Genomic DNA, 22,452 nt, shown 5'->3' on the forward strand with positions numbered 1-22,452 from the left:
ATCACTTTACGCAAGTTTAAGCATAACATTTAAATTCTAACAAAACTAAAATCCATTTTACACACACTATCTACTATGTTCCAATACAGCTGTTATTGCATACATTGCTTAATACATTTCAAAAAACCTAAGTTGCTTAGAAAAACTGCAATTAAAAACTGTTTGCTGTATATAATTTCAAAAACTATGAAATATATTCTAAAAAAAAAAAGCCACCATCCCAACCAACTGCATACATATACATGTAAAATTTATATTGTATTTTGTATTTAGCGTGCTTAGTTTAGTTTTCTATTTCACTGAATTTTAATTAAACCTTTAGTTTAGTACTTAAATATGTATGAAGTAAATAAATATTCGTAATTGCTTGCCCAATATTTCTTGAATTTAATACAAAACAAGATACTTGTATGTCATCAATATATATATTTATGCCCAATTGTACAGCGAATATGTAGTAATGAAATTATTTATATAAGTGCATAAAAATATTGAATATTAATTATTATCATAAAACAGCATAAGCGTCAGAAGGCGTGCGCGTAAGTTTTTAGTTGAGCATAGCATAGCAAAACAAAACTAATTGCATTTGATTTGTATTCTTAATTTTTAAATAGATTTTAGTTCACTTAAAATTAAAATTTAATTTGTTGTAGTACATTTCATTAGTGCACAGTATTTTTTAGATTTGCACCATTTAGTTTTTTATTATATATTTCTTATTTAATTTTTATTTTATTAGCAGTAGCTTTTAGTTTTTACTTGCCTCTTAACACTAAAACAGTACTTAAGCAAATATAAAGGACTTCTAGCGAATCCTAGTAAAAAAAAAAAAGAATTTATAAGCGTTCGAATTTCTTTACTGGTTATGTCTGACACTTCCTGCATTATCAAAAAAAAAAAAAAAACAATTGCCCATAATTCCGCTTGACCGGCCGCATTTACATATTTCAAAAAAATCGCCTTTCTTTAAATTATTTTAAAACAGCAGCATACGAGTAGTACTGCAGCGAAAATGCTCAGCACTGCTGTTATACCAAAAAAAATCGAACGGAAGATGCCGCAAAAACTTTCTGCAAAATTTTTGCAAACTGCAACGCGAGCTGCACACACTGAAATACCAGGCGAACAGCAATGCCCAGCAGGTGGTGAATAATTTTTTTGCTTCCGACACAGGGTGTCCATTATTAATAATTTACACTATACGCCTAAAAGTATGCAGCACAAAGAATGCTTCCGCATCCTTTCATTTTGCCAAAATCGAGAGCAGATTTCCTCCTCAAAGTACCAGGCGTGCAGAAGAGCATAGCAGGTGGTAGCGGAAGTGTTGGCCAGTGCCGCTCAGGAGTGTGGGCGGCACAGGGTGTACCACCTGCTCACAATTACGCACATTTGGCGCCTGGATGAAGGCAATCAATATGTGTCCTTCCTGCACGCGTGCACCATCAATTTCTATGAAATTTCAACAGGCGCACAGCAACGCAGAGCAAGTGAAATGTTGCTAGCAACTTGCAGGTAGCGTAAATGTTGCGTAATATTGCTGCAGAGTCCGAAGCAGTGTTTTTTCGGAATGCAATTCTTAAATTAGCTGCTTAATTTTAAGGGATTAAGCAAACTAAAGTTCAAAATGCTGCACGAGAGTTGTAAAAAAATGAATATTTGGAGCTTCCTTATAAGATACTTGGCCTTTGATATTCAGACACTATCCGCTTCCTCTATTATTCGGCATCTTCCTTTTTTCTTTATTAGTTTGGCAATTTTGGAATAGCTTATATGTTAAAAATTCTAGTATTTATACAAGATTTGCGTTTACAATTTTCGCAATTATTTTTTTGAAGCTTCTCACTACATAATATTAACATACTATATATAAAAATGTATTTTTTAAGAGTTACTAAATAAGTTCTTAGTTCTTGTTAGTATGCAAAAAGAAATTAAAAAGCTTTTGTTTTTCAATTAGAATTAGTTTTTTTAGTTTAAAATATTATTTGCATAGAACACATAAGTACATACATAAAACATGCACGAAGTATCAGCAACATAAATGAGGAAATTACAAGGCTCTTAATACATACATACTTACATACGTTAAAGCTATAATTACAAACTTTAATAACAAGTTATATAATTTTTTATTTTATTCAAAATGTTTCATTAATTTCCAGGAATGTACAAATATTCTTTGACATTTCAGCAGTAAAAAGTATTACTAGCTTAATTTTGCGCCTCCGCACGCATTGTGAGGTAACTGGTTCTGTAACAATCTCATTCATATAGAATATGTAACTAAAATTTTTTTTTGCTGCACAAGCAAACATTTAGTTCTTAAAGCTTAATTTATAAGGGAACTTGAAACAAAAAATCCATTAACTTTGCTGTCATTTAACTGCTTTAAAAAAAACTAAAATAGATTTCGTCCATGTATTTCGGACTTCACTTGTCGTCCTCTCTTGACCTCCACGACGTTTTTTAAATCCTTGAATTTGTTTTACCTTAATTTTTACAAGACTTTTCTATATTTTGGTATGCGCGTGTGGTGTTGAGCAAAGACATTCGGGCCTATTGCTGTTGGCCTTGTCATTTCACAACGAAAAAAAACTTTTCTTTTTGAGCTGAACTTTTTTAGTACCTACTCAAAATTTTGTGCTAAAAAATAAATTTTTAAATTTAAATAAAATAAATTTTCTACCAAAATATTACTAGTAAAGCTTTGTTCTAAAAACTTAGCGAACCATGTTTGACAAACCTACTCCTATGACTTATTCGGCATTCGTTTGACCTTGATGTAGACGTAATGTAGCGATATGGGTACCGGTATCGTAAACAACGGCCCAAACATTTTTATAACAACTAAGCTCGGAGATGACCCTGTTTAGCTTAGCCGTCTTTTGGCCGAGTTCTGTTTTTGAAGGCATCGGTATTTCGCGCCATTATCAATTACTTTTTGAAATCTACTAATTTTAAAACATTTTATAATAGATATATCGGCAAAAATTAAGTTCTAAAATTTCTACATAAGTTTAGTACAACAATTTGCATGTAATTTTAGTAAAAGTTGGGCCGCGTGTCTAGTACTAAAATATGTGAAAACCAGTTTAGTTTTGAAGTTTTGTATCAGTAAAAGTAAACACATATACATATATACATATGTACCAAAATATTGACAAAAGCTATTTTTGTACTAAAGAGCAGAGATTGCTGCTGGCGTGACAGTTCGTCGTCAGATACAATAGTACATACATATGTACATGTATGTACATTAGGGTGCATCACAAAAAATATTGCAGTTTTTCCACCGGATTTATAAAGTGTATCATAGTAAAAAAAGAATATTAATATTTACATGAGCATAAATTTGAAATTGCCTACAAATATCGAGTTTTAATGATTTTTATAAAATTTGTTTTTAAAAATATTTTTTTTTTCCAAAAAATCACCTCATATGGTAGAAAAGTTTAAGCTTAAAAGGTATGCATAAAAAAGTTTAAAAACTTTATCAACGGAAACAAAATAATGAGATTTTCGGAGGTACCTATTTAAAATCGGTGAAGCTCAGGTTTGTCCTAATATTTTTTCGAATTATTTTTGCGGAAGCCTTAAAATGTAAATCGCAACTCTTTTGTTGATGCGCCTAATGTACATACATACATATAGTATACGAGAAAGTCTGAAGCGTTCCGATAATGTGGACTCTACTGTCGTGTATACCCTTTACTGCTCTTACCTCCGCTTTGTTCAACACCAACGTTAGGGCGCATTATCTTTTCACACTCCATAACACACGGCATTTTCAACTACTAGCTGTTTATTTTTTTAGTACACTTTTATTAGGTATTAAAAATTCATAATTCAATAAAAACACATACATACATACGTACATCATAAGATTCAACCTCATCCAAACACTTGCAAAAGTAATGAATTTTGATTTCCGTTTAGTATTGTAGTTTGAAAACTTTTGTATTTAGTTATTTCAGCAAGAATTATTCGCAACAGAAAATATAGATTTAAGTACCATATCATTTACACATTCNTTGCAAAAGTAATGAATTTTGATTTCCGTTTAGTATTGTAGTTTGAAAACATTTGTATTTAGTTATTTCAGCAAGAATTATTCGCAGCAGAAAATATAGATTTAAGTACCATATCATTTACACATTCAAAAAAAAAAACGATATTTGGAACTTGTCTGCATGTTTAACTATTAATTTAGAGCTTAAACAATAAAATATTTGTGTTTTTTTTCTTTATTAGTTCGTAAAATTTAGTTTTAATTATTATTTTTATAATTTTTGTTTTCACTAAGTATTTTGTTGTTTGCATTCATTTTTTCTTATTTGATTTTAGTACATATTCTAGTATTTGTCTACATTTAGTTGACTACAATACAGCATTGTAAATATATTTGAGTAACTTTTTGCGTAAAAAAAAAATAAAAATTTGAAAATAAAAAACGAAAACCAAAACCAAAACCTACATACATTTATTTGAAACTAAATAAGTTCGACTTGTATTCGATTTGGCAAAATTGTATAGTACTTAGTTACATACATACTACATACATATTTCGTGCGTTATGATGAATTAGTACATAGCGTATATGTAAATTTGCATTAAAATTTAATTGCCAATCTATTATATTACTTATTACGCCTATCACATATACCTACATTACATACATACTCTCGTATATATGAATATTAATTGATTAAGCAGCAAAATTAATAAAAGTGAAAATGTAATTTGTACTGTGTTTTTATTACTACAAATCGTATTCTTGTAAATTGTTTGAATCTTAGTAATTTTGTTTGGTATCTTATGAAGTACATACTACTTACCTAAATACATACAAACATAATCCTTTTTTTAGACATGTATGCTGACGGTCTGTCTGTCTGTCTGTCTGTCTATCTACATACATACATACGACATGCATTTAATACTCTGTTGTTTTGTCTGTTTGGCCTATTTGTATATTTTATTAGCTGTTGTTGTTGTGTTGTTGACAATTTTACATTTTCTCTTTAGTATTTTTGTAGTATACAAACTTTTTTTTAGAAAAACCAAACTTTGAAAGTTCTGTATAAATTCGTAGTGACTTTGGCATAGTATTCGTATTACTGCGTAAAATTAAAAAAAAAAGATTAGCAGCTGAATTTTAAGAGGTAAGTGTTTGTTCATAATCTATGCATATGTATTTGTGTACCTTAAGTAGAGGAGGTGGAACCCTGATTAAGAATTCAACCAACCAAAGAATCGTGCGACTTGTTGTAAATTACTCTAACCCGATTTTCTTGCAAATTTTCCACTATACATTTTATTGTATATCCTAATTTTTGTATAAATTTTACTAGTAGTTGTAGTGCAGCAGTCGTGTGGTGCCTCGTACAGTTTGGATTCAGCGCACAGAGTTGTGTTTGCTTGGCAAAGGTGGATGAATGGAAATTTTTTGAGCGCATGCCATAATAATCAAAGCTCATAATTCTCTGGATTTTTGATAAAGCACTATATATTAAAACCAAAAAAAAAAGATGACGTCTTGGTATGGAAGAAGCAAAAAAAAAAGGATTTGTGTTTCGTTTTATAAAAAATACTTAGGCACTCCGCACATTACGCGCCTAATCATAGTAGAGTAATCGTTTTGTCATGTCAAAACGAATGCATGACGATTCGACGTCTGCACACTTGGGCGCCCTGCGTAAGCCCTGCTTGCGCGCACATTACACATTTTCTGACCGGTCTTTCTCATTAATACACTTCCGCGAACATTTCTGCAATAAAATATTGCATAAACGTTTATGGCTAATACAATTGGCACGAGTTTTAACACAAAATCATTAATTTTCAATTATTATCTACTGAAATGACAAATAATTTTTATTTCGAGCACAAAAAAGTAAAGAAATGCCGATATCAAAACGGCAAGCGCCTTACAATGTTGGGCGCTTCGATTCATGAAGTTTTTATGATTAGGCGAAAACATGATTATGAATAGTAATATACAGAGCTCCATTGAAATACATGTGTTCGGTATAAAAGCTTCATACTTTAGTACGCCGGAACGATTACACTACTATGACTAGGCGTTTAATGTGCGGAGTGCCTTAGCCAGCAAAATTGCCAGATATTTGTTAGATATCCATCAGTCTCGTCGGCAAAAATGTGTGAAATCTTTTTGATTTCTGGCAGATATCGGCCAGAAAAGCGTATGCATAGGTTGACACGAAGTCTAACCGACACGTCGTGGGAAATTCTGACTTAATTACTGAGAATTCTATCGGATATCTAACAAATGTCGGACCAACTAATCATGGGAAATGCTGACTTATCGGCAAATAACAACATATAACAACAAGTTTTGGGAGAAATGTCCACTTAGAATGTAATAACATTCACTTCAAAATTATTTATTTCGTGATGTGTGATAACAAAATATTGCGATTTTATTAACTAATAAACTATGAGATTTTTCTTAAATTTTAACTTTACTTAATCCTAGGAAATTGGGGTACAGTTATTAAAATATATTAGCTTGCGCATGCAATTTTTTAAATGCCAGAATTTGTTTTCTTTTCAATGCTAAGTGGAAACTCGGCATTATTTACATTGGGCCTTTAGCTCATTAAAAATTAATACAAATATGGAACGTAATCATATAAACTTTTCTAGCGTTTTTCATTTTCTTACAAAAAACTAAATATTTCACTTATAGATCCATTTGTAATGAGAACTCCCATATGTATTTAGCAAGTAGATATCGCTCATTTATACAAACTAGGGGAGTCAGTTACTGTTGAAATTCGACCGTTTTTCTAGTATTTTTAAGGCCCTTGGAGGTGTCTTCTAACTTAGCACGTCCTTTAAAATTACTTGCCGAAAAATTTCCTGCTTTGGAACTAAGACGTGACTACAACAATTTTTAAAATGTTTACAGGAATTGGAGTTAACCCCATACATTCCAGTTTGTCTATAAATTTGGATTATTTTATACATATAGATAATTCGATGAATTTAAAAAACTTCAAAATTCAATACCTCAACAAAATTCGATAGTTCGATAACTGAAAAATCGATANTTTTCGCTACCCTAGCGGAAAAACTAACAAAAATGCCGGTTTTTGAATCCGGCAGCCTTTTGGTAAATGAGCGATAGTAAAAATTATTATTATACAGAATAGATTCGTTATCATTAGTTAGTGTAGATTTTGAAAAATGAACATTATATTTGGTATGTAAGTATTTTTTACAATTTGAAGCGTTCAGTAAACATTTTATTTTCTAGTGATTTGATTACATTGAAATATTGTAGTTACATACATACATACATATGTATTTTCCATGATTCAATCATTATTAGTGAATCACGGTTATTTCCAACTAACACTGCGTTGCATATTTTTAGTTGTGTACGGCTTAGTTGTAATTTTGTGAAAAGTAAATTTTAAATTTGATTTGTTTTAGTTCGATTTGCCTCTATTTTTACTGTAATTAGTTATTTTTTCCAATACGTTATTATTTTTATTGTAATTTTATTTGTTGTCATTCTAACATAATTACTAATTCAAAGCCAAAGACAAAGACGCTTGAGGGCACCTAAACTGAGACTTTTCATCGACATCATTAGTTTTAATGAATAAGTAAAAAAAAAAACGAAGTGGAAAACTGCGGAAAGTATCAATTAAGTGCTGAAGTAAAATTTCGTTCGTGGACATTTGACAAAAAAAAACATATCTCTAGTTGGATAACCTTTTCTGTGAAAAACTATCCAATACTTAACCTACTGACTAACCATATTAGATAGTAGCTAAGGTGGTCATTTTATTGAAAAATTAAAAAAAAAAATCTGTATCAAAGTTAATTAATTGTTTTTTTTTTCATCTAAAATCGCGTAAATTTGTTTATCAAAACGTTATATTTTAAGTTAAAGTGCCATTTTTTGCGATTCTTACAGCAAATACTCAAATTAAAGCCAGAAATGAAACCAAATTATTAATAAAAAAAATTATATTTGAGATTTTTAAGAAACAGTGGACACGAATTGACACCATTTGTTTTAAGGGGTGTTCACAACTTTGGCAATTTTTTAAGCCTTCGGTTTCCGACTTGGAGCTTTATGCGACTATGTGAATTCTTCAGTAGCATTCACAGTTGTATTTGTGTATTTTATAACTTTGCCTATGCCAGACAACAACAAAATTTTTAAATTCATGTAAAATTTTGAAATTCTAAGACGCCTTGTGAATGCCTTAAATAAATTCGGTTATAACATTTAAAGTATTAAATGCTGTCAAATCTGGCTTTATCCATTACTAATATGTAGAAAAAGAAAAGAAAATTTAAAGTTAAAGAAAAAAATTTTACCACGTCTTATAACTGTTTGCACCAAACTGTACCCACAAACTGACGCAAATGTGAAAATAGCTGATTCATACACAAATCTACCAACGCAACGGACGAAGAAAATATATTCATCAAATGATCTCGTACTATTTAAGTTAAAATATATATATGTTTTTTTTTTTAATTTTAAGTTTTATAAATAAAATATTTATACAAAATCATATGATAAGTTTCAATAAATTTTACAAACTTAATTTTTTACAAATGTAAATACATACTAAGCGATCGAAACCGGTTTGCCTCTAAACCAAATTTGACAAGGGATGACTAAAATTCGTTCCGACATACATTGCACACTAAGTACTTATTCTTCTTTTAACCATTCCATTTTAAATTTAAGTACATTTATTAGTTCTAATGATTTAATTTTCGAAATATATTTTTCGAAAGCTTTTTGAATAAAGTTAGATCTTTTTTTATAGAAATGCGTATGTGTTTTGCTGGATTTTATTTTCTTTACGTTATATGATTTTTTTCATTTATAATTTAATTCAAGTTCGCTAATGCCGAATTTCCCTTAAGCGTTTAAGCGACAAAAAATTGCGTGCCATCTAAAAAATGCCATGTGGAAAAAAATAAATTATTTTTCTCAGCGTAATGGATGCGTTATTTTTTAATACCCGGCCTTCCCATATATTGCGCAGTGGAACTCCGGTATAATTTTAAACCCTTTAAGCGTGCTAGTTTTATTTTATAAAAGTTCCTCTGGACTTACACTTGTGGTCAGCCGATTAAGTCGAGTGACATTTTGACTAGTTTTGGCTATTTTTCTTTTGTTTATTTAATGTTTATATAATTTTTTATAAAAGTTTAGCTCTTTACCTAACCAACGCCAAAAGTTTAAAGATTTTGGGTGCTAATGCAAATGCTTGTTGAATTTTCATAATTTTTGTACGAAGTTTGAAATAAGGCTTTATGGGGCGCTGGTTAGGTTAGGTGCTAAGCTTTTATAAAAAAAAATATCACCATTAAATAAACAAAAGAAAAATAGCCAAAACTAGTCAAAATGGTACTTGTCTTAATCAGCTGACCACAAGGGTATATACCTTACATGTAAAACTGAAGTCGAAAGCTCTTTTTTAATACATACAAATATTGAATTTAAAGTGGTTAACTGTACATATATTTTGAACTAAGTAAGTATTTCTACGTAATTTTGGTAGTTAGTTTAAAATTCTAGGTTTGCCTGTTCCTTTAGAAACCCGCACAAGCATGAAAATCGTGAAAAATCATTATATCTGAGACCGAGTCGTAGCAGTAATCGACATCATACATCGCTTTTGGTCATTCGAAATTTGTAAGGATAATTTTTAAACATATTTCGATTGTGCCGATTTACTTTCATTAGTCACTTAAATATTGTTTTAAGTTCTTACAAACTACCTCTATATGGAAGATGGTTACTATCCGAGTTTGATCAAGTGAAACCTAAGCAGCATATTTTGAGTTTCATTGTTATGTGAAATCCCAATTTTCTTTTGAGGTTGAAACTCCTATTCAAGGACAGAGATACGAATAGACATGAGACAAACAAAGAAGATTTGTTCAATTCTTCTGTCGGTATCTATTGCTACTCCGTTAGGTAAACCTTAAGCCCATTCGAGACATCATGTTACGCGGTTGATTCTTACAGCATAGACAGACGGCAACGTTAAACCGGATTAACGGCGCAGTTGATCTGAGCAAAGTAGTAGACTGACAGCGGCAGTACGTATTACGGATAGAATCTGGACCCTAATGGGTTGTAGTACACAGTTCTGACCACTCAGATACACTGGACACCAAACTCGTTTTATTTTTTTGTTATTTTGTTTGCTCAGAGAGCGTAGAGTACAGAGAACATGCANGGACCCTAATGGGTTGTAGTACACAGTTCTGACCACTCAGATACACTGGACACCAAACTCGTTTTATTTTTTTGTTATTTTGTTTGCTCAGAGAGCGTAGAGTACAGAGAACATGCAAAATTAGTCTGTGCATTTACATCGCCATCGGTAACGCACTCAAGTTTGAAAATTGACTCCAGAACCTAATCTGGATCAACACCACTCAATTCCAGAGTTAAATCAATGCTGTCATATTTCTATGCTTTTAGTGCCTTGTCATCCTAAAGCTTCATCCAGAAATGTAAGTTGTTACGAGTCAAACTAGTTACAAGGACGCCTCGAGGTCAAAGCTACTTTTTCCTGCCAATGACCATCTTGACTAGTGTAAAATTTTCAGCAAGTCATTTGGTTTGTATTTGACGATAAACATTTAAAGCAGACAACCTCTTCAACTTTGAGGAAACTGAAAAAAAAATCAGTTTTGTGTGGCGATCAAGCAATCTTGTTTCTAAATCAGAAGAAATGTCTCGGAAGTAAGAGATGCGATTCGAATGAAGCGGTCATCACTGAAACAAGCAAAATCATCTTGGTGAAACCTATTATTTGGAAGGGATAGAAAATGATAAGAATGTTGAACCAAACGTATCGAGTTTAAGAAAAACTACACTGAGCTTTTTAACGATAAAAAAAAAAGTATATCTTATCAAAAGCCGCTATTTAGTTACATCTGTAAAAGATAGGTCAGTAAAAAATTATGCAAATTATGGTACTTAGCTACCGATTTTCCATAAAAATTTAACTGTTTTGTTCTAGGAGAAAATTAGTTCATTATACATATCTATAAGTACATACGTATAAACTACGCTGATTTGCTGTCAATCTAGAATCTAGATCGAACATCATATACGAAAAAATACCCACAGAAGACACGCTCCATACTGCTTGGATCAAACAAGAGAGCAGTGTTCTATCGCTGACCGATGATATCTCTTAGGGCCAATTTCACAGCGCGTAGTTAACTCAGAATCGGCAGTTAACTACAGATTTTTTTACTGAAAATCTCTAATTAACTGCCGATTCTGGGTTAACTACACACTAGGAAATTGGCCCTTAGAGTCAAGAATAAATCGACCTTATCACAAATTCTATGTGAAAAAATATTCCCAAAAACTAAAAAGTCGAACAAACACAGATTTTCTCAATTTGTTTTGGTTTTGCCAATTAAATTATAAGAACGATTTATTCACACGGAATTGGCGATAAAGTTGAATCCTTTTTTGTATGAAATAGATAAGTAATAAATATGGACATTAGACCACACCGACTTACAAGCAAACAAAAGATGTTCGTTGCACACCCCTGAGCCTAAAACAAATTTACAAGGCAATTTCGAAATTTAATTTTTTTTAATGGTTCTACCGGAATAATCGAAATACTTCCTAGACAAAACATCGATATACATACTTTAAGATCCGACTGTAAACGCCGAAGATTTGACGCAAATTGTAAAATGGCGGCCCATAGGTTCGCCAAAAAAACTTTCGAAATTGTCTCCGAATCGAAATACATATGTATGTACTTCCTTATCAAAAGGATAATTACTTTTGGCGAGCTTCAGTTTACTTTCATTAGGGTGAGACGTTAGAGCGATAAGAACTGAGATCTGGTGGGTAAGTACAATGAAATTTGGAACAAAAAAAAATTCTCAAGACAAAAACAGCAAAAATCGCCAAATTTAAAAAATGTCCATCAAAATTTTAAACTTCTGAATCTGATTTTCTAGAAAAAAAGGAAAATAAAATGGTCAAAACATATCAAAAGGTAGTGTCTCTAATTATTTTGCCACCACTGTATATGTGTATGAGCGTACGCTAATCATACGCCATGTATCGCCACGTTGCGTCAAATCTAATAAGAAAACAATACTAACTGATTACGCGAAAAAGATATGTAAGTCGCAGCGCAGCGTATTACTTCCCTCTGCATTTGGCTAATTGATATTTCTTCCATTTTGATCCGATGAACGAGAATCGTCAGTACTAGGGTTGTCGGAAAAACATCGACACATCGAAAATATCGATATTTGCTTCGATGTATAGAAAATTTTCCACTCGATTTTTTGGAAACTGACATCTCTAATACATCGAACTGCCATTTCAGTTTTTCAATTGTGCAAAAACGAGACGCGAATTAAGCCAAAAAATTGAAATGGCTCAAAAAAGTTCTGTCTGGTAACATCCCGAGTAAGCGCGGTTCTATGTATTAACTTATGTGTTTCATCCGTTAAGCTGCCTTTACACTGGTCGATTTTCTAGTCGATTTTTTGTCCTTCAACCAAAATCGACCAGTGTATATGACAATTCAACCGTAAAATGTAAGTGTTTTGGCTGGTCGATTTTCCAGTCGACAGAAAACGACCCGTGTAAAGGCAGCTTTAGGGCATCAATTCGACCTCAATTACCACAATTACTGGGCTAAGGGAGAAAAAGTGCTCATGATTGTTTTACTCCATGTAATATTGTCAAGAATTTTAAAATTTTTTAAACATTAGTTTGTTACTATTTTTTATACAAATAAAAATTTTTTTTATATAATTAGTTTTAGTCGTAGTAAATTTTAGTGCAGTAATCCCATATAAATATGTAATGAATTCTCTCATACATCCATCGTAAATTTTTAATGCATTCTAATTCCTAATTTTGTATTTGCCAACAAATTCGCATTCATACCCAATTAATAAATTATAGTTATGCTTATCTCATACATACATATATATACATATATATGTGTATATGCATATGTGTACGAGTAGTTCACACAAATAGTTACTCCTTTTCCTGTTTGAAAAAGTGTTTGAATATTTAAATAAATACTCATCTACCCATTACAACTTACTTACTTATGTAAATAATTAAAAGCGAAAAATAGTTTTGCCTTTGCTTTAGTGCAAACAATACCAGTTTTGTTTTAAAGTAGCAAAAATTATTTAAACTATAAATAAAAAAAATAAGTATTCATTAGATACATACCATACACATATGAACTTCTATTCATTACATAACTAAACATACGAGCGCATACATACATACTTATAAAAACGTATAATATATTAAGTAAAAGCTCAATAGGAGTGGTGAGAGAGATTTCTATAGCGTAACGGAGCCTACATATTGTACATACAATTGCATACATATGTAAATAAAAGGATGATTTCGAAGGTGACTTTTATCAAAGGAGAACTTTAAACAAAAACCCAAAAAATATTGAAATAAAAACATATTTCAGGAAAGCTTCTGTTTAGCTTTAGGACGTTAACGAGGAATAGCTGATGACTTTCTTGAAAAAAAAAATGTCTACAACAACATTATATCTAGTGTCTCTTATTAAAAAAAATTTACTAAGTTACCAAAAACACACATACATTTAACACCTAGAATACCATCATATGACAATAAGCTCAACTGTGTTTCAGAAGTACATATGCACATACATACGTACATATGTATGTATGTATGTAGTAGGTACATTTATGGTAGGTAATAATACATATTTAGCAAAAAATGTTTCAGTAGTAAAACGAATCGAAAGATATTTATAAATTCAATTCAAGTAAAATATTTAATTAATAAATAAAGCAATATTTACTAAGACTACAGATTAAGAAAACTTTGTACATACAAATAAGGGGTGATCCATCTGGAATTTTGTCTTTTTTAATTTTATAAAACAAAAACACTTAAAACAGAACTCGATGTCGGAATCTTTATTAGTCCACGAAAGAAAATGCTCTGACATTTACTTTTTTAAAATAATTGCATTCAAATGTTGGCTGCAGACAGCATATAACCGTCAATAACGAGCGGCACCGCGCTATGAGAACTGCTTTTTTTTTGCCTGAAATTGAAGCCCGCGATGACGGCAAAATTTGGTTTCAGCAAGTTATCGTGTGATATCAGACCTCTCGGCTTTTTTCATTAGGCTTATTTGAAGTCAAAAGTCTTAGTCGATAAGCCAGCTATAATTCAAAACATAGAAGCCTACATTACTTCCGTAATACGCGTAATGTTGGAAAGAGTAATTGAAAAGTGGACCTTCCCACTGGACCATCTACAGCGTTTTAAATTAATTTCACATGATTTTATTTAACTTTAACCATTTTCCCGATGACCTAAGGATTTGAAACTTCACAGTTGGCTCAGAACCCCATGACAAGCGTTAAAAACGATGTATTAATCCGTTAGGTGGCGCAGGAGTCGAGATATTTGAAAACCCCGCAGTTGTAATCCGATTTGGTTCATATTTAGAGAATATATATATCGAGATATTTGGTAAACCAGTTTAATGTTCCCGTATCGTACATATTTAGAAAGCTTGTTCTAAAAATATCTTTTTTACTATTAACTTATTAAAAAGTATATGCCAGAGATAGTTCTTTTGGGTAATAATAAAGATTCTGACCTCCTGATCTATTTTAAGTGTTTTATTTAAAATTAAAAAAAAAAANGCCTAGATAGATCACCCCTTACATAGGGTAGGGGTCTAAGCATGCATATCTACATATAACAAAAAGTTAGTATACTGTATGTACATATACAAATGTGTAACAAATTATAAAACCGTGCTGGAATAGATAAATTAGTATTTAGAAAGAGGACTTAGTACTTAAAAAAATTAGCTATGGACAGAGAGGCGAATAGTTTAAAAATGGTCGACTTTCGTTCCCAATAGGCGTGTCACTGCATTTAAACCGATATTACTGTTTACAGTTTTTAACCATGCTTCTAAGTTATTTTTGAAATTAACCTAAAACCCAGAATTATTTGTAATTGTAATTGCATTTACCATTACAATTCACTTATAATTAAAAAAAATTTATTTATTTTTTGTTTTATAGCGATATCATTTTAAAGCAACTGTAGTTGCACACTTGTAATTCGAAGGACCTTTTAGGAATAATTAAGGAAGCCAAGGTGTCTTGGGCATTCAGGTGTGTGGAGCCTCTATATGGATAAAAAAAATATTGAGGGTATGACGATATATGGCGACTGCGTTGACATAAAACGATCTACTACGATAAACGCCCTAGACAAGAATATAGACAAAGATAATGATAAGTATTAGGATAACGACAGAGCAGTCAAAGGCAACGACAAAGACAAGTAAAAAATACTTACAAAGATTAAGATTGAAGTTAGGGTGAAGATGCAGCTGATGATGAAGGCGAAATGAAAAAAAACCGATAAAGATGAGTATAAAGACAAGTACAAAAATAAAGATAAATATAAGGATATAAAAAAAGACATCGACACAGACATAGACATAGATGGCTAGATGCACTCCAAGTAGCTTCATATAGCCGTGGCTTCAAGTCGATCTACAGAGATCTACAGACTCGGTGCATTCGGGGTTTGTTCCGCTTTTCGGACGGTTTCGGCAGATGCAGCCCTTGTAGTGACTTGGCTGCACCCCATTGAGTCAATGGCAAAGCAAACCTCATTTACCGTTCTTGGGAGCTCCACAGCATATAACAAACGAACGCCCGCGAAAAATATCACTCCATCTGAATGGTAGGAACGATGGATCACAGCAACCAATTGCCGGTGGACACATCTGCTCATCCCTAATATGGAGCCCTGGATTAGTAGTCTCCACAGCGAGGTAGACTTCAATATCACCCAACAACTAACTAACTAAATTTTCACTACCACTTTATGAAATAGGCCACTGGTCTTTAATTTGATATACACTCGCTCCATTATATCTGCGTACACCATTGTTTTTTTTTAGATATTCACAATGTTTTGCAAGCTATATTTGTTTTGTTATTTTTGCACAAGAATATTGTTCATGGTATACACAAAACCATTTAAATTGAAGTTTAAATAAAACAGAAAATAAAAGGAAATAAAAATAAAGGTAAATTTAACGAATTCTTATCAAAATTTTAAACCTTTTACTCAGGTTTTTTAAAAAAAATTCTTGTATGCAGTTTTATAGCCCATTAATTTTTAGTATAATAATGTGTAAATTTGAAGTGGGCAAAAAATCGCTTTGATTTTTAATAATTTTTTTTTTTTACTGTTCTAGACATTTTTCCCATGCAAGGTATGAGCGAACATTATTATACTAAATTCAATGGGCTATACAACTGCATACAAGATTTTTTTTTTTTAAATCTGAATAAAAAAATTTAAAATTTTGATGAGAATTTGTTAAATTTTCCTTAATTTTGTATACAGTTTGAAAATTTTATTTATATGATTTCGTATAAAGAAAAATATTGTTGGTAAAACATTGTGAATATTAAAAAACAAGACTGTACGCTGATATAAAGCAATGAGCAATTATGTATAGATAAACTTACACATCCGCCAAAATTGTAAATCGAAAAAGCCCTTCTAGAAGCTATGTGGGAAAGAAATTTTTCCACCCTTCTTGGGTAGGCCTTTTAGAACGGCTTCACTTAAGAAGGTCTTCCTAAATATATTTAGGGATATTACTTTCTGAAGTGTCCAATTATAAAAAGCAGTAGGTTTTGACGCAGTAAAATTTTGTATTTTCTTCAATGGAATAATGGCGGATCATCCAATATGGCACTGGCCTGACTATACGCCTAATTAAGGCAAAATATGTGACAAAGTACGTACGTATGTAGATACATGTGTTTAGAAAGATGAGTGAAAGATCTTTCGAATATCTGTGGAGTTGATTATTTTAACTTTAAGTACAAACACATATCTATGGAAATCTAAAAACTTTTTGAATCAGTAAGCAAAAATAACCTCAAAATCCTCAAATTGACATAGTGTATACAAGGAAATCTAATCAGAAAACTGTTCTTAAAATTAGAAAAAAATCGGTGAAAAACAGAAAATTAACGCAAAGTGTTGTGCAAACATATTGGCCTTTTCCACAAATATATATATATAGATATATATATGTGTAGATTGAAAATCATATGTATGTACATATTTACATATGTGCACAATATGCGGTTATATAAAACGAAATCTTTAAATGAGTACTCATGTAGTATTAAATTATATTGTACGTAACGACTTTAATTTTCGACTGATTGTAAAGCAACAACGAAGAAATTATATATATATACATATGATTCGATAAACAAAATACGAACCGGTTGAGTTAAGCGATTAATCTTCACTTAAATTGTAGTAACAAATAAGCAAGGGTCTTCCTATACAACAGTATAAACCTATTTACATACATATATACAAGTTAGGGTGGTCCTTAAGATATCAACATAATGGGTCACGTTTTTTTTTGTTCTACTTACAAAATAAAGGCACCCAAGAAAATTAAAAAAAAATATGCGTTTAAAAAAATTGCTTTGTTTTAAATCTCAAAAAGTTTACAAAATCCTTACTCAGTGAGTTTATGAATTTATGTATATGAATGAGTTTCACGTTGGGCGCCACTTTGTCATCTTACTTTTTGGAAGTGACAACAAATTTGCAACAGGCTCACTCAGTGGAGACGGCGGGGTTGGTGGGGTGGGGAAGACAACAAAACTATGCTATACAATTAAAGCGACCGAAATTAGAACATGTGACAACATCAATTATATGGGGAACGACACCAACTATTAAGAAACCAACCAACTAGAAGAAAAAGTGAATGTTGGGGTGAGCCAAAAGTTATGAATCAAATTATACAAGTCAAATATAGGCGGTGAAACGTCCGCCTAAATCCGTTACCGCCAATATGAACTCGATCGCCTCGCCTGGCGTCACTATCAGCTTTGCCCGCTCTCCTGCAGTCTATCTGCCTCTCCTGGCACTTATACAAAACCACGAAAAAACACTGTACCGCGTCTGGTACTAAATCACTTGATAAATAATTAATCACTCTAAAAAAGCTAATTCGCACACAATAGGGATGTTTCCCTGACCAATGCTCACTTGGTTCTGGCCCGGCGCGCAGCTGCAAGTTGGGCCGCAACCTACGCGTCGGTCCGCAAAATCATCGGGCCTCAGTGCTGGTGTTGTTGGTGCCCGATCAATTGGCCTCGGCCCGTTAATTCTAAAAACGAATTGGGCATTCGAGCCATCATACGGCGAATAACAAAAGTGCCGCGATAAGAGAAAAAGGCGACGCCCCTATTGTGGTTTTTCGCGTCATCTCATCCTCCTATCCTCTTTACTATTGGTCGGTATCATTTTGGCGCGAACACCCCTAATGGAGACTTTTCCCGAATGCATTAGCACACCACCGACAATCAGCTGCTTTGCTCTTCAAAGTGAGTTTTAATTAACACAACTAGTTGACGGTAGAGTTCGCTCCTATCGATTGGAGTGAGAGGAAATAAGATTAAAAAAAAAAGAAGGAAAGGAAGGAGAAAATCTTTCTTTTCCCAAAAATTTTACCTACTTGTTCCCGTAGTCTACCAGGACATACGTCCATCGCGACACCTTCCTATTCACTATAAATGGCCCTATGTATTTCGGCGCTAACTTTGCTGAGTAGTAATTTGCTGCATGCGATAGAACAAAATTCTTCCTCTACAGTAATTCTCCTGGCATATATTTTCCATCCCGACTGACTGGCTAACTTCGCACTGGATTCTTCCAACCTAGTTCTTACTACACGCCTAATATCTTCGAGTCTTCTTGCTTACTCCTGGCAACTAACTTCCTCTTACTCTCCTAACGATTCAATGTAGTCCCTACTACCTTCTAACGCCATTTCCCTACCAAACTTAACAAAATATGGCGTGACTAAAACTACGTGCTACGCTGACCTAATGCAGCAAGCTATCTTAGCTAATTGCTGATCCCATGATCGCTGATTCTCCGAAACGCAAGCCCAAAGCGTAGTTTTTATAATTTTAGCCTGCGGATGATAGCGTGCGATGTACCGGAGTTGGCGCCATACGCACCGCAGAGCCCCGGCGGTTCACGACTCCTGAACTGGGGTCCGTTGTCGCAGACCACCGATCGAGGGACACCAAACAGAAGAAAAACATTGTCCTGCAAAGTCTTACAGACGCTCTTCCCCGTAGCCGTCCGTAGGGGGAACAAAAACGGAAACTTAGAAAAATAATCTGCCACCGTCAGAATATACTGGTAGCCTTGGGTTGACTTCACCAAAGGCACTATCAGATCTAAACAAGCCATTTACCAAGGCACGACTGCCTTGAACCTCTCGACCATACCCCCGGCTGGCTGTGAATTATCAGAACCATTGTTCATAGATAGAGGGGAACTTCAACCTAACTAATTTGTAGAGGCGAAGGTGGCCTCTCCACAAGGGGTAAGATAAAGGGTATTTTTCAACTGAGCGAAACATTTCCAACAAGCAAGGGTCACTAGTAGAAACCTCAGCAACAACTGGCACACTGCGAGACAACATATCTGGAACCGCATGTTCCTTGCCCTTCCGTTGAACAATCTCAAAATCGTACTGCTGCAACTTCAAGGCACAACGCGCCAGCCTACAACAGGGGGCCTTCAAATTGTTTGGCCAAATCAGAGAATACATAAATATGTTAAATTTATTAGATTTCAAGTAAAACTGTTGTCCAATTTCTGCGATTTGTTACAAAAAAATATTTTTGGTACGGGCCCAAAATTTTTTTTAAAAATCATCAAAGAAAATTTAGATTCTGATATTTTAAGGACCAGTCTAATATACATACATACACATATGTACATACTATGCAAATATATGATATGTTCATGTGTAAGGTAGTAATTAGCGGAAGAAAACTTGATTGAGTAGTTGGCATGTCATTAATTTTTTTATTAATTCTAAACATATTTCTTTAGAATCTAATTTACATACATAGCAGTTAGCAGTTACAATACATAGCAGTTAGTTATTATCTATTGAATTTCATAGAATTGTAGAAAATTAGGGATCAAAGAAAAGTATTACATGGAAACAATCTAAAAGCAACATTTTAGCCCAAGACTGGTAGAATATACTTTAAGGGTTTCTGGAAAATTATATTTATAATTTTGAGCTAATTATAAGTAAATATCTAGTTGAAATAGTAAATTTTCTGGAAAAGAGCTTTTGACTTCATTTAAAAATCTGAACGTATTTTTTCCTATTGGTATTTACTTAACCTCATTTTTTTCTTTGAAACAGACACTCGAAAACACAACAAACACAACAGTCATTAAATGTAGTTAAGGATAAAAAATACTACTAAAATAGTATCATTTCTGTCTCTCTCTCGTTCTGTATACTCAACTACCCGATAAGAATGTTTAGGCGCATTCAAATACACAGTGTGAACGCAGAGTTAGCTTATGCAAATACTGCGTGGCATGAATGACACTACACAGCCACTACTAAGGAATGCAAAAACAAATTTATAGACACCATTCGCCTGCACAAGAATATATGTATGTATGTAACTCTGTAGAAGTGGCAGAGTAACGTTGAAACTAAAGAACATCGAATATAAAGATGTCACATGCCGATGCGATGCCGTTTCAAGTTTCGGCTAATTTAGTTCACCGAAAAAAAATCAAATAGGGGCTCTCATTTAGTCTACTGTGATTTTAAGTGTTGGTAAGACCTATCTGTTGTATAGGTAGAGCAACGAAACGGAAATTCTATATTTTTCATTGGAACAATGACAAAACATTCATACATACCTACTACCATACATATTTGAGAGTGATGCTTGGTTCACACTGACAAATAGAATATTAGCATGAAACACCGAGTTGTAAATAAAGGTATGTATGTACTTCCATNGTATGAAGTCAAATATAAAAATTTACAGTCGCGTCAGCTGGTGTGAACAAAGTGTTATTATAAGACACTCCAAATATCTACAGAAAACAATAATGATAAAAGCAATTCGTTTCATGGAAATAAGCTACAACTACATATAAGTAAAAAAAACAATTTTTTGAATATAAAATTTATGATTTCAGATGTAATTATTCATAGTAATCTAAATATATAAATAAAAGTTGAAAATAAAAAAGCTATATACACACATAATAAATAAGTTTATCTTAAGGAAAGCAAAGGAAACTCTATAGAATTATTTGAAAATATGTAGCATGTATAATAAAAAATCAAATTTCAAATCAAAAAAAAGAGTATCCAAAAGGTCTAAAAATCTTGAGCCGCTATTTATGCAAATATTTAATTTAATTAAAAATTGAAAAAAAGGAAAAACGTTAATAAAAGTTACATACATATGTATGTCCCAAAAATCCCAACACGTTTTCTGAAAAATAATACATAGTCGCTTTAGTTTGAGACAAAACTTATGTAATCAGCTAAGTTTGCAATATCCTTTGTACAGTATGTGCAGTTAAAATTCCGCTGTGTCTAAGTAAATAAAAATTTTGGATATTTTGATAAAAATATAGTTCATACGTACAACGATTTTTTTTTTGAATTACCGCTAAGTATTAACTACTTCGACTTGCACTTTATTTAGCTAAATTTTAATAAACTACAAAATTTATCCTAATTTGTATATGCAATAAGAAAAAGCCAAACATTTAATGAAAATTTGCAGATTTTTCTTAAATTTTTGAGCAAAGTTAGCAACTCGGATTTTGCGAGTTCTGTTGAAGGATGACCTATATACAAATTTTTTATTTACTTAGACACAGCGGAGTTATAACGCGATTTATCGGTGTCCATTCTATTGCAACAGAGTCACGAAAGAAGCATGGAAGGCAACAATACAAATTCAATAATTTCTTCAACTCGCTGAGAAAATATTTACTAGGTACTGTTATGAAACCTAAATCTGGTTCTATACTTTTACCAAAGAGTGATAGTTTACTTGTCATAATTGCTGGAAATGAGTAAAGTTGTAATTTCGTTATTGCCACAAAATGGAAAAAGGGCTGAGGTAAACTACTGCATATTTAACTAAAAAAAATCTTTCTATTAAGAGGTTATTTATCTTTCCCCTTTATTAACACTGTATATATGTATAAGTTGCTATAAATATACTATGCTTTCTATAACGATTTTTCCTGCAAAAAATACAATCCTGAAATATTTATTTATAGTCTTCAAGAAGTGAGAAAGCAAGTTGACATATCACAAAGAATTCGCGACATCTACAGGCATATACATTTTGGAAAAGACGCAAAATACCAACAAAAAAATATTAAAAATTTTATTATTAACGACTGTATTTGTAATTTGAAATCAATATAAAAATATAAATTAAGGTAAGTAGTCATGGTGTTGATAAGGTCAGTAACGATGTTTAACT

At 32.3% G+C, this 22,452-nt stretch overlaps 1 protein-coding gene and 1 long non-coding RNA gene across 4 annotated transcripts in view; one reads left to right on the forward strand and one right to left on the reverse strand.

The window, feature by feature from the left end:
- The window catches only part of ymp (yellow-emperor), a 64,436-nt gene that overhangs the window by 23,402 nt on the left and 18,582 nt on the right, over positions 1 to 22,452 (reverse strand). The window lies entirely within an intron of this gene.
- On the forward strand, positions 334 to 8,769 carry LOC108364570 (uncharacterized). The gene is made up of 3 exons (XR_001847779.1): positions 334 to 345; positions 3,450 to 3,453; positions 8,321 to 8,769. It is a non-coding gene; the product is annotated as an uncharacterized LOC108364570 (long non-coding RNA).

Source organism: Rhagoletis zephyria, unplaced genomic scaffold (genome assembly GCF_001687245.7).
Source record: "Rhagoletis zephyria isolate East Lansing unplaced genomic scaffold, Rhagoletis_zephyria_1.1 Rzeph_scaffold_01597, whole genome shotgun sequence".
In the NCBI taxonomy this organism is placed as follows: domain Eukaryota; kingdom Metazoa; phylum Arthropoda; class Insecta; order Diptera; family Tephritidae; genus Rhagoletis; species Rhagoletis zephyria.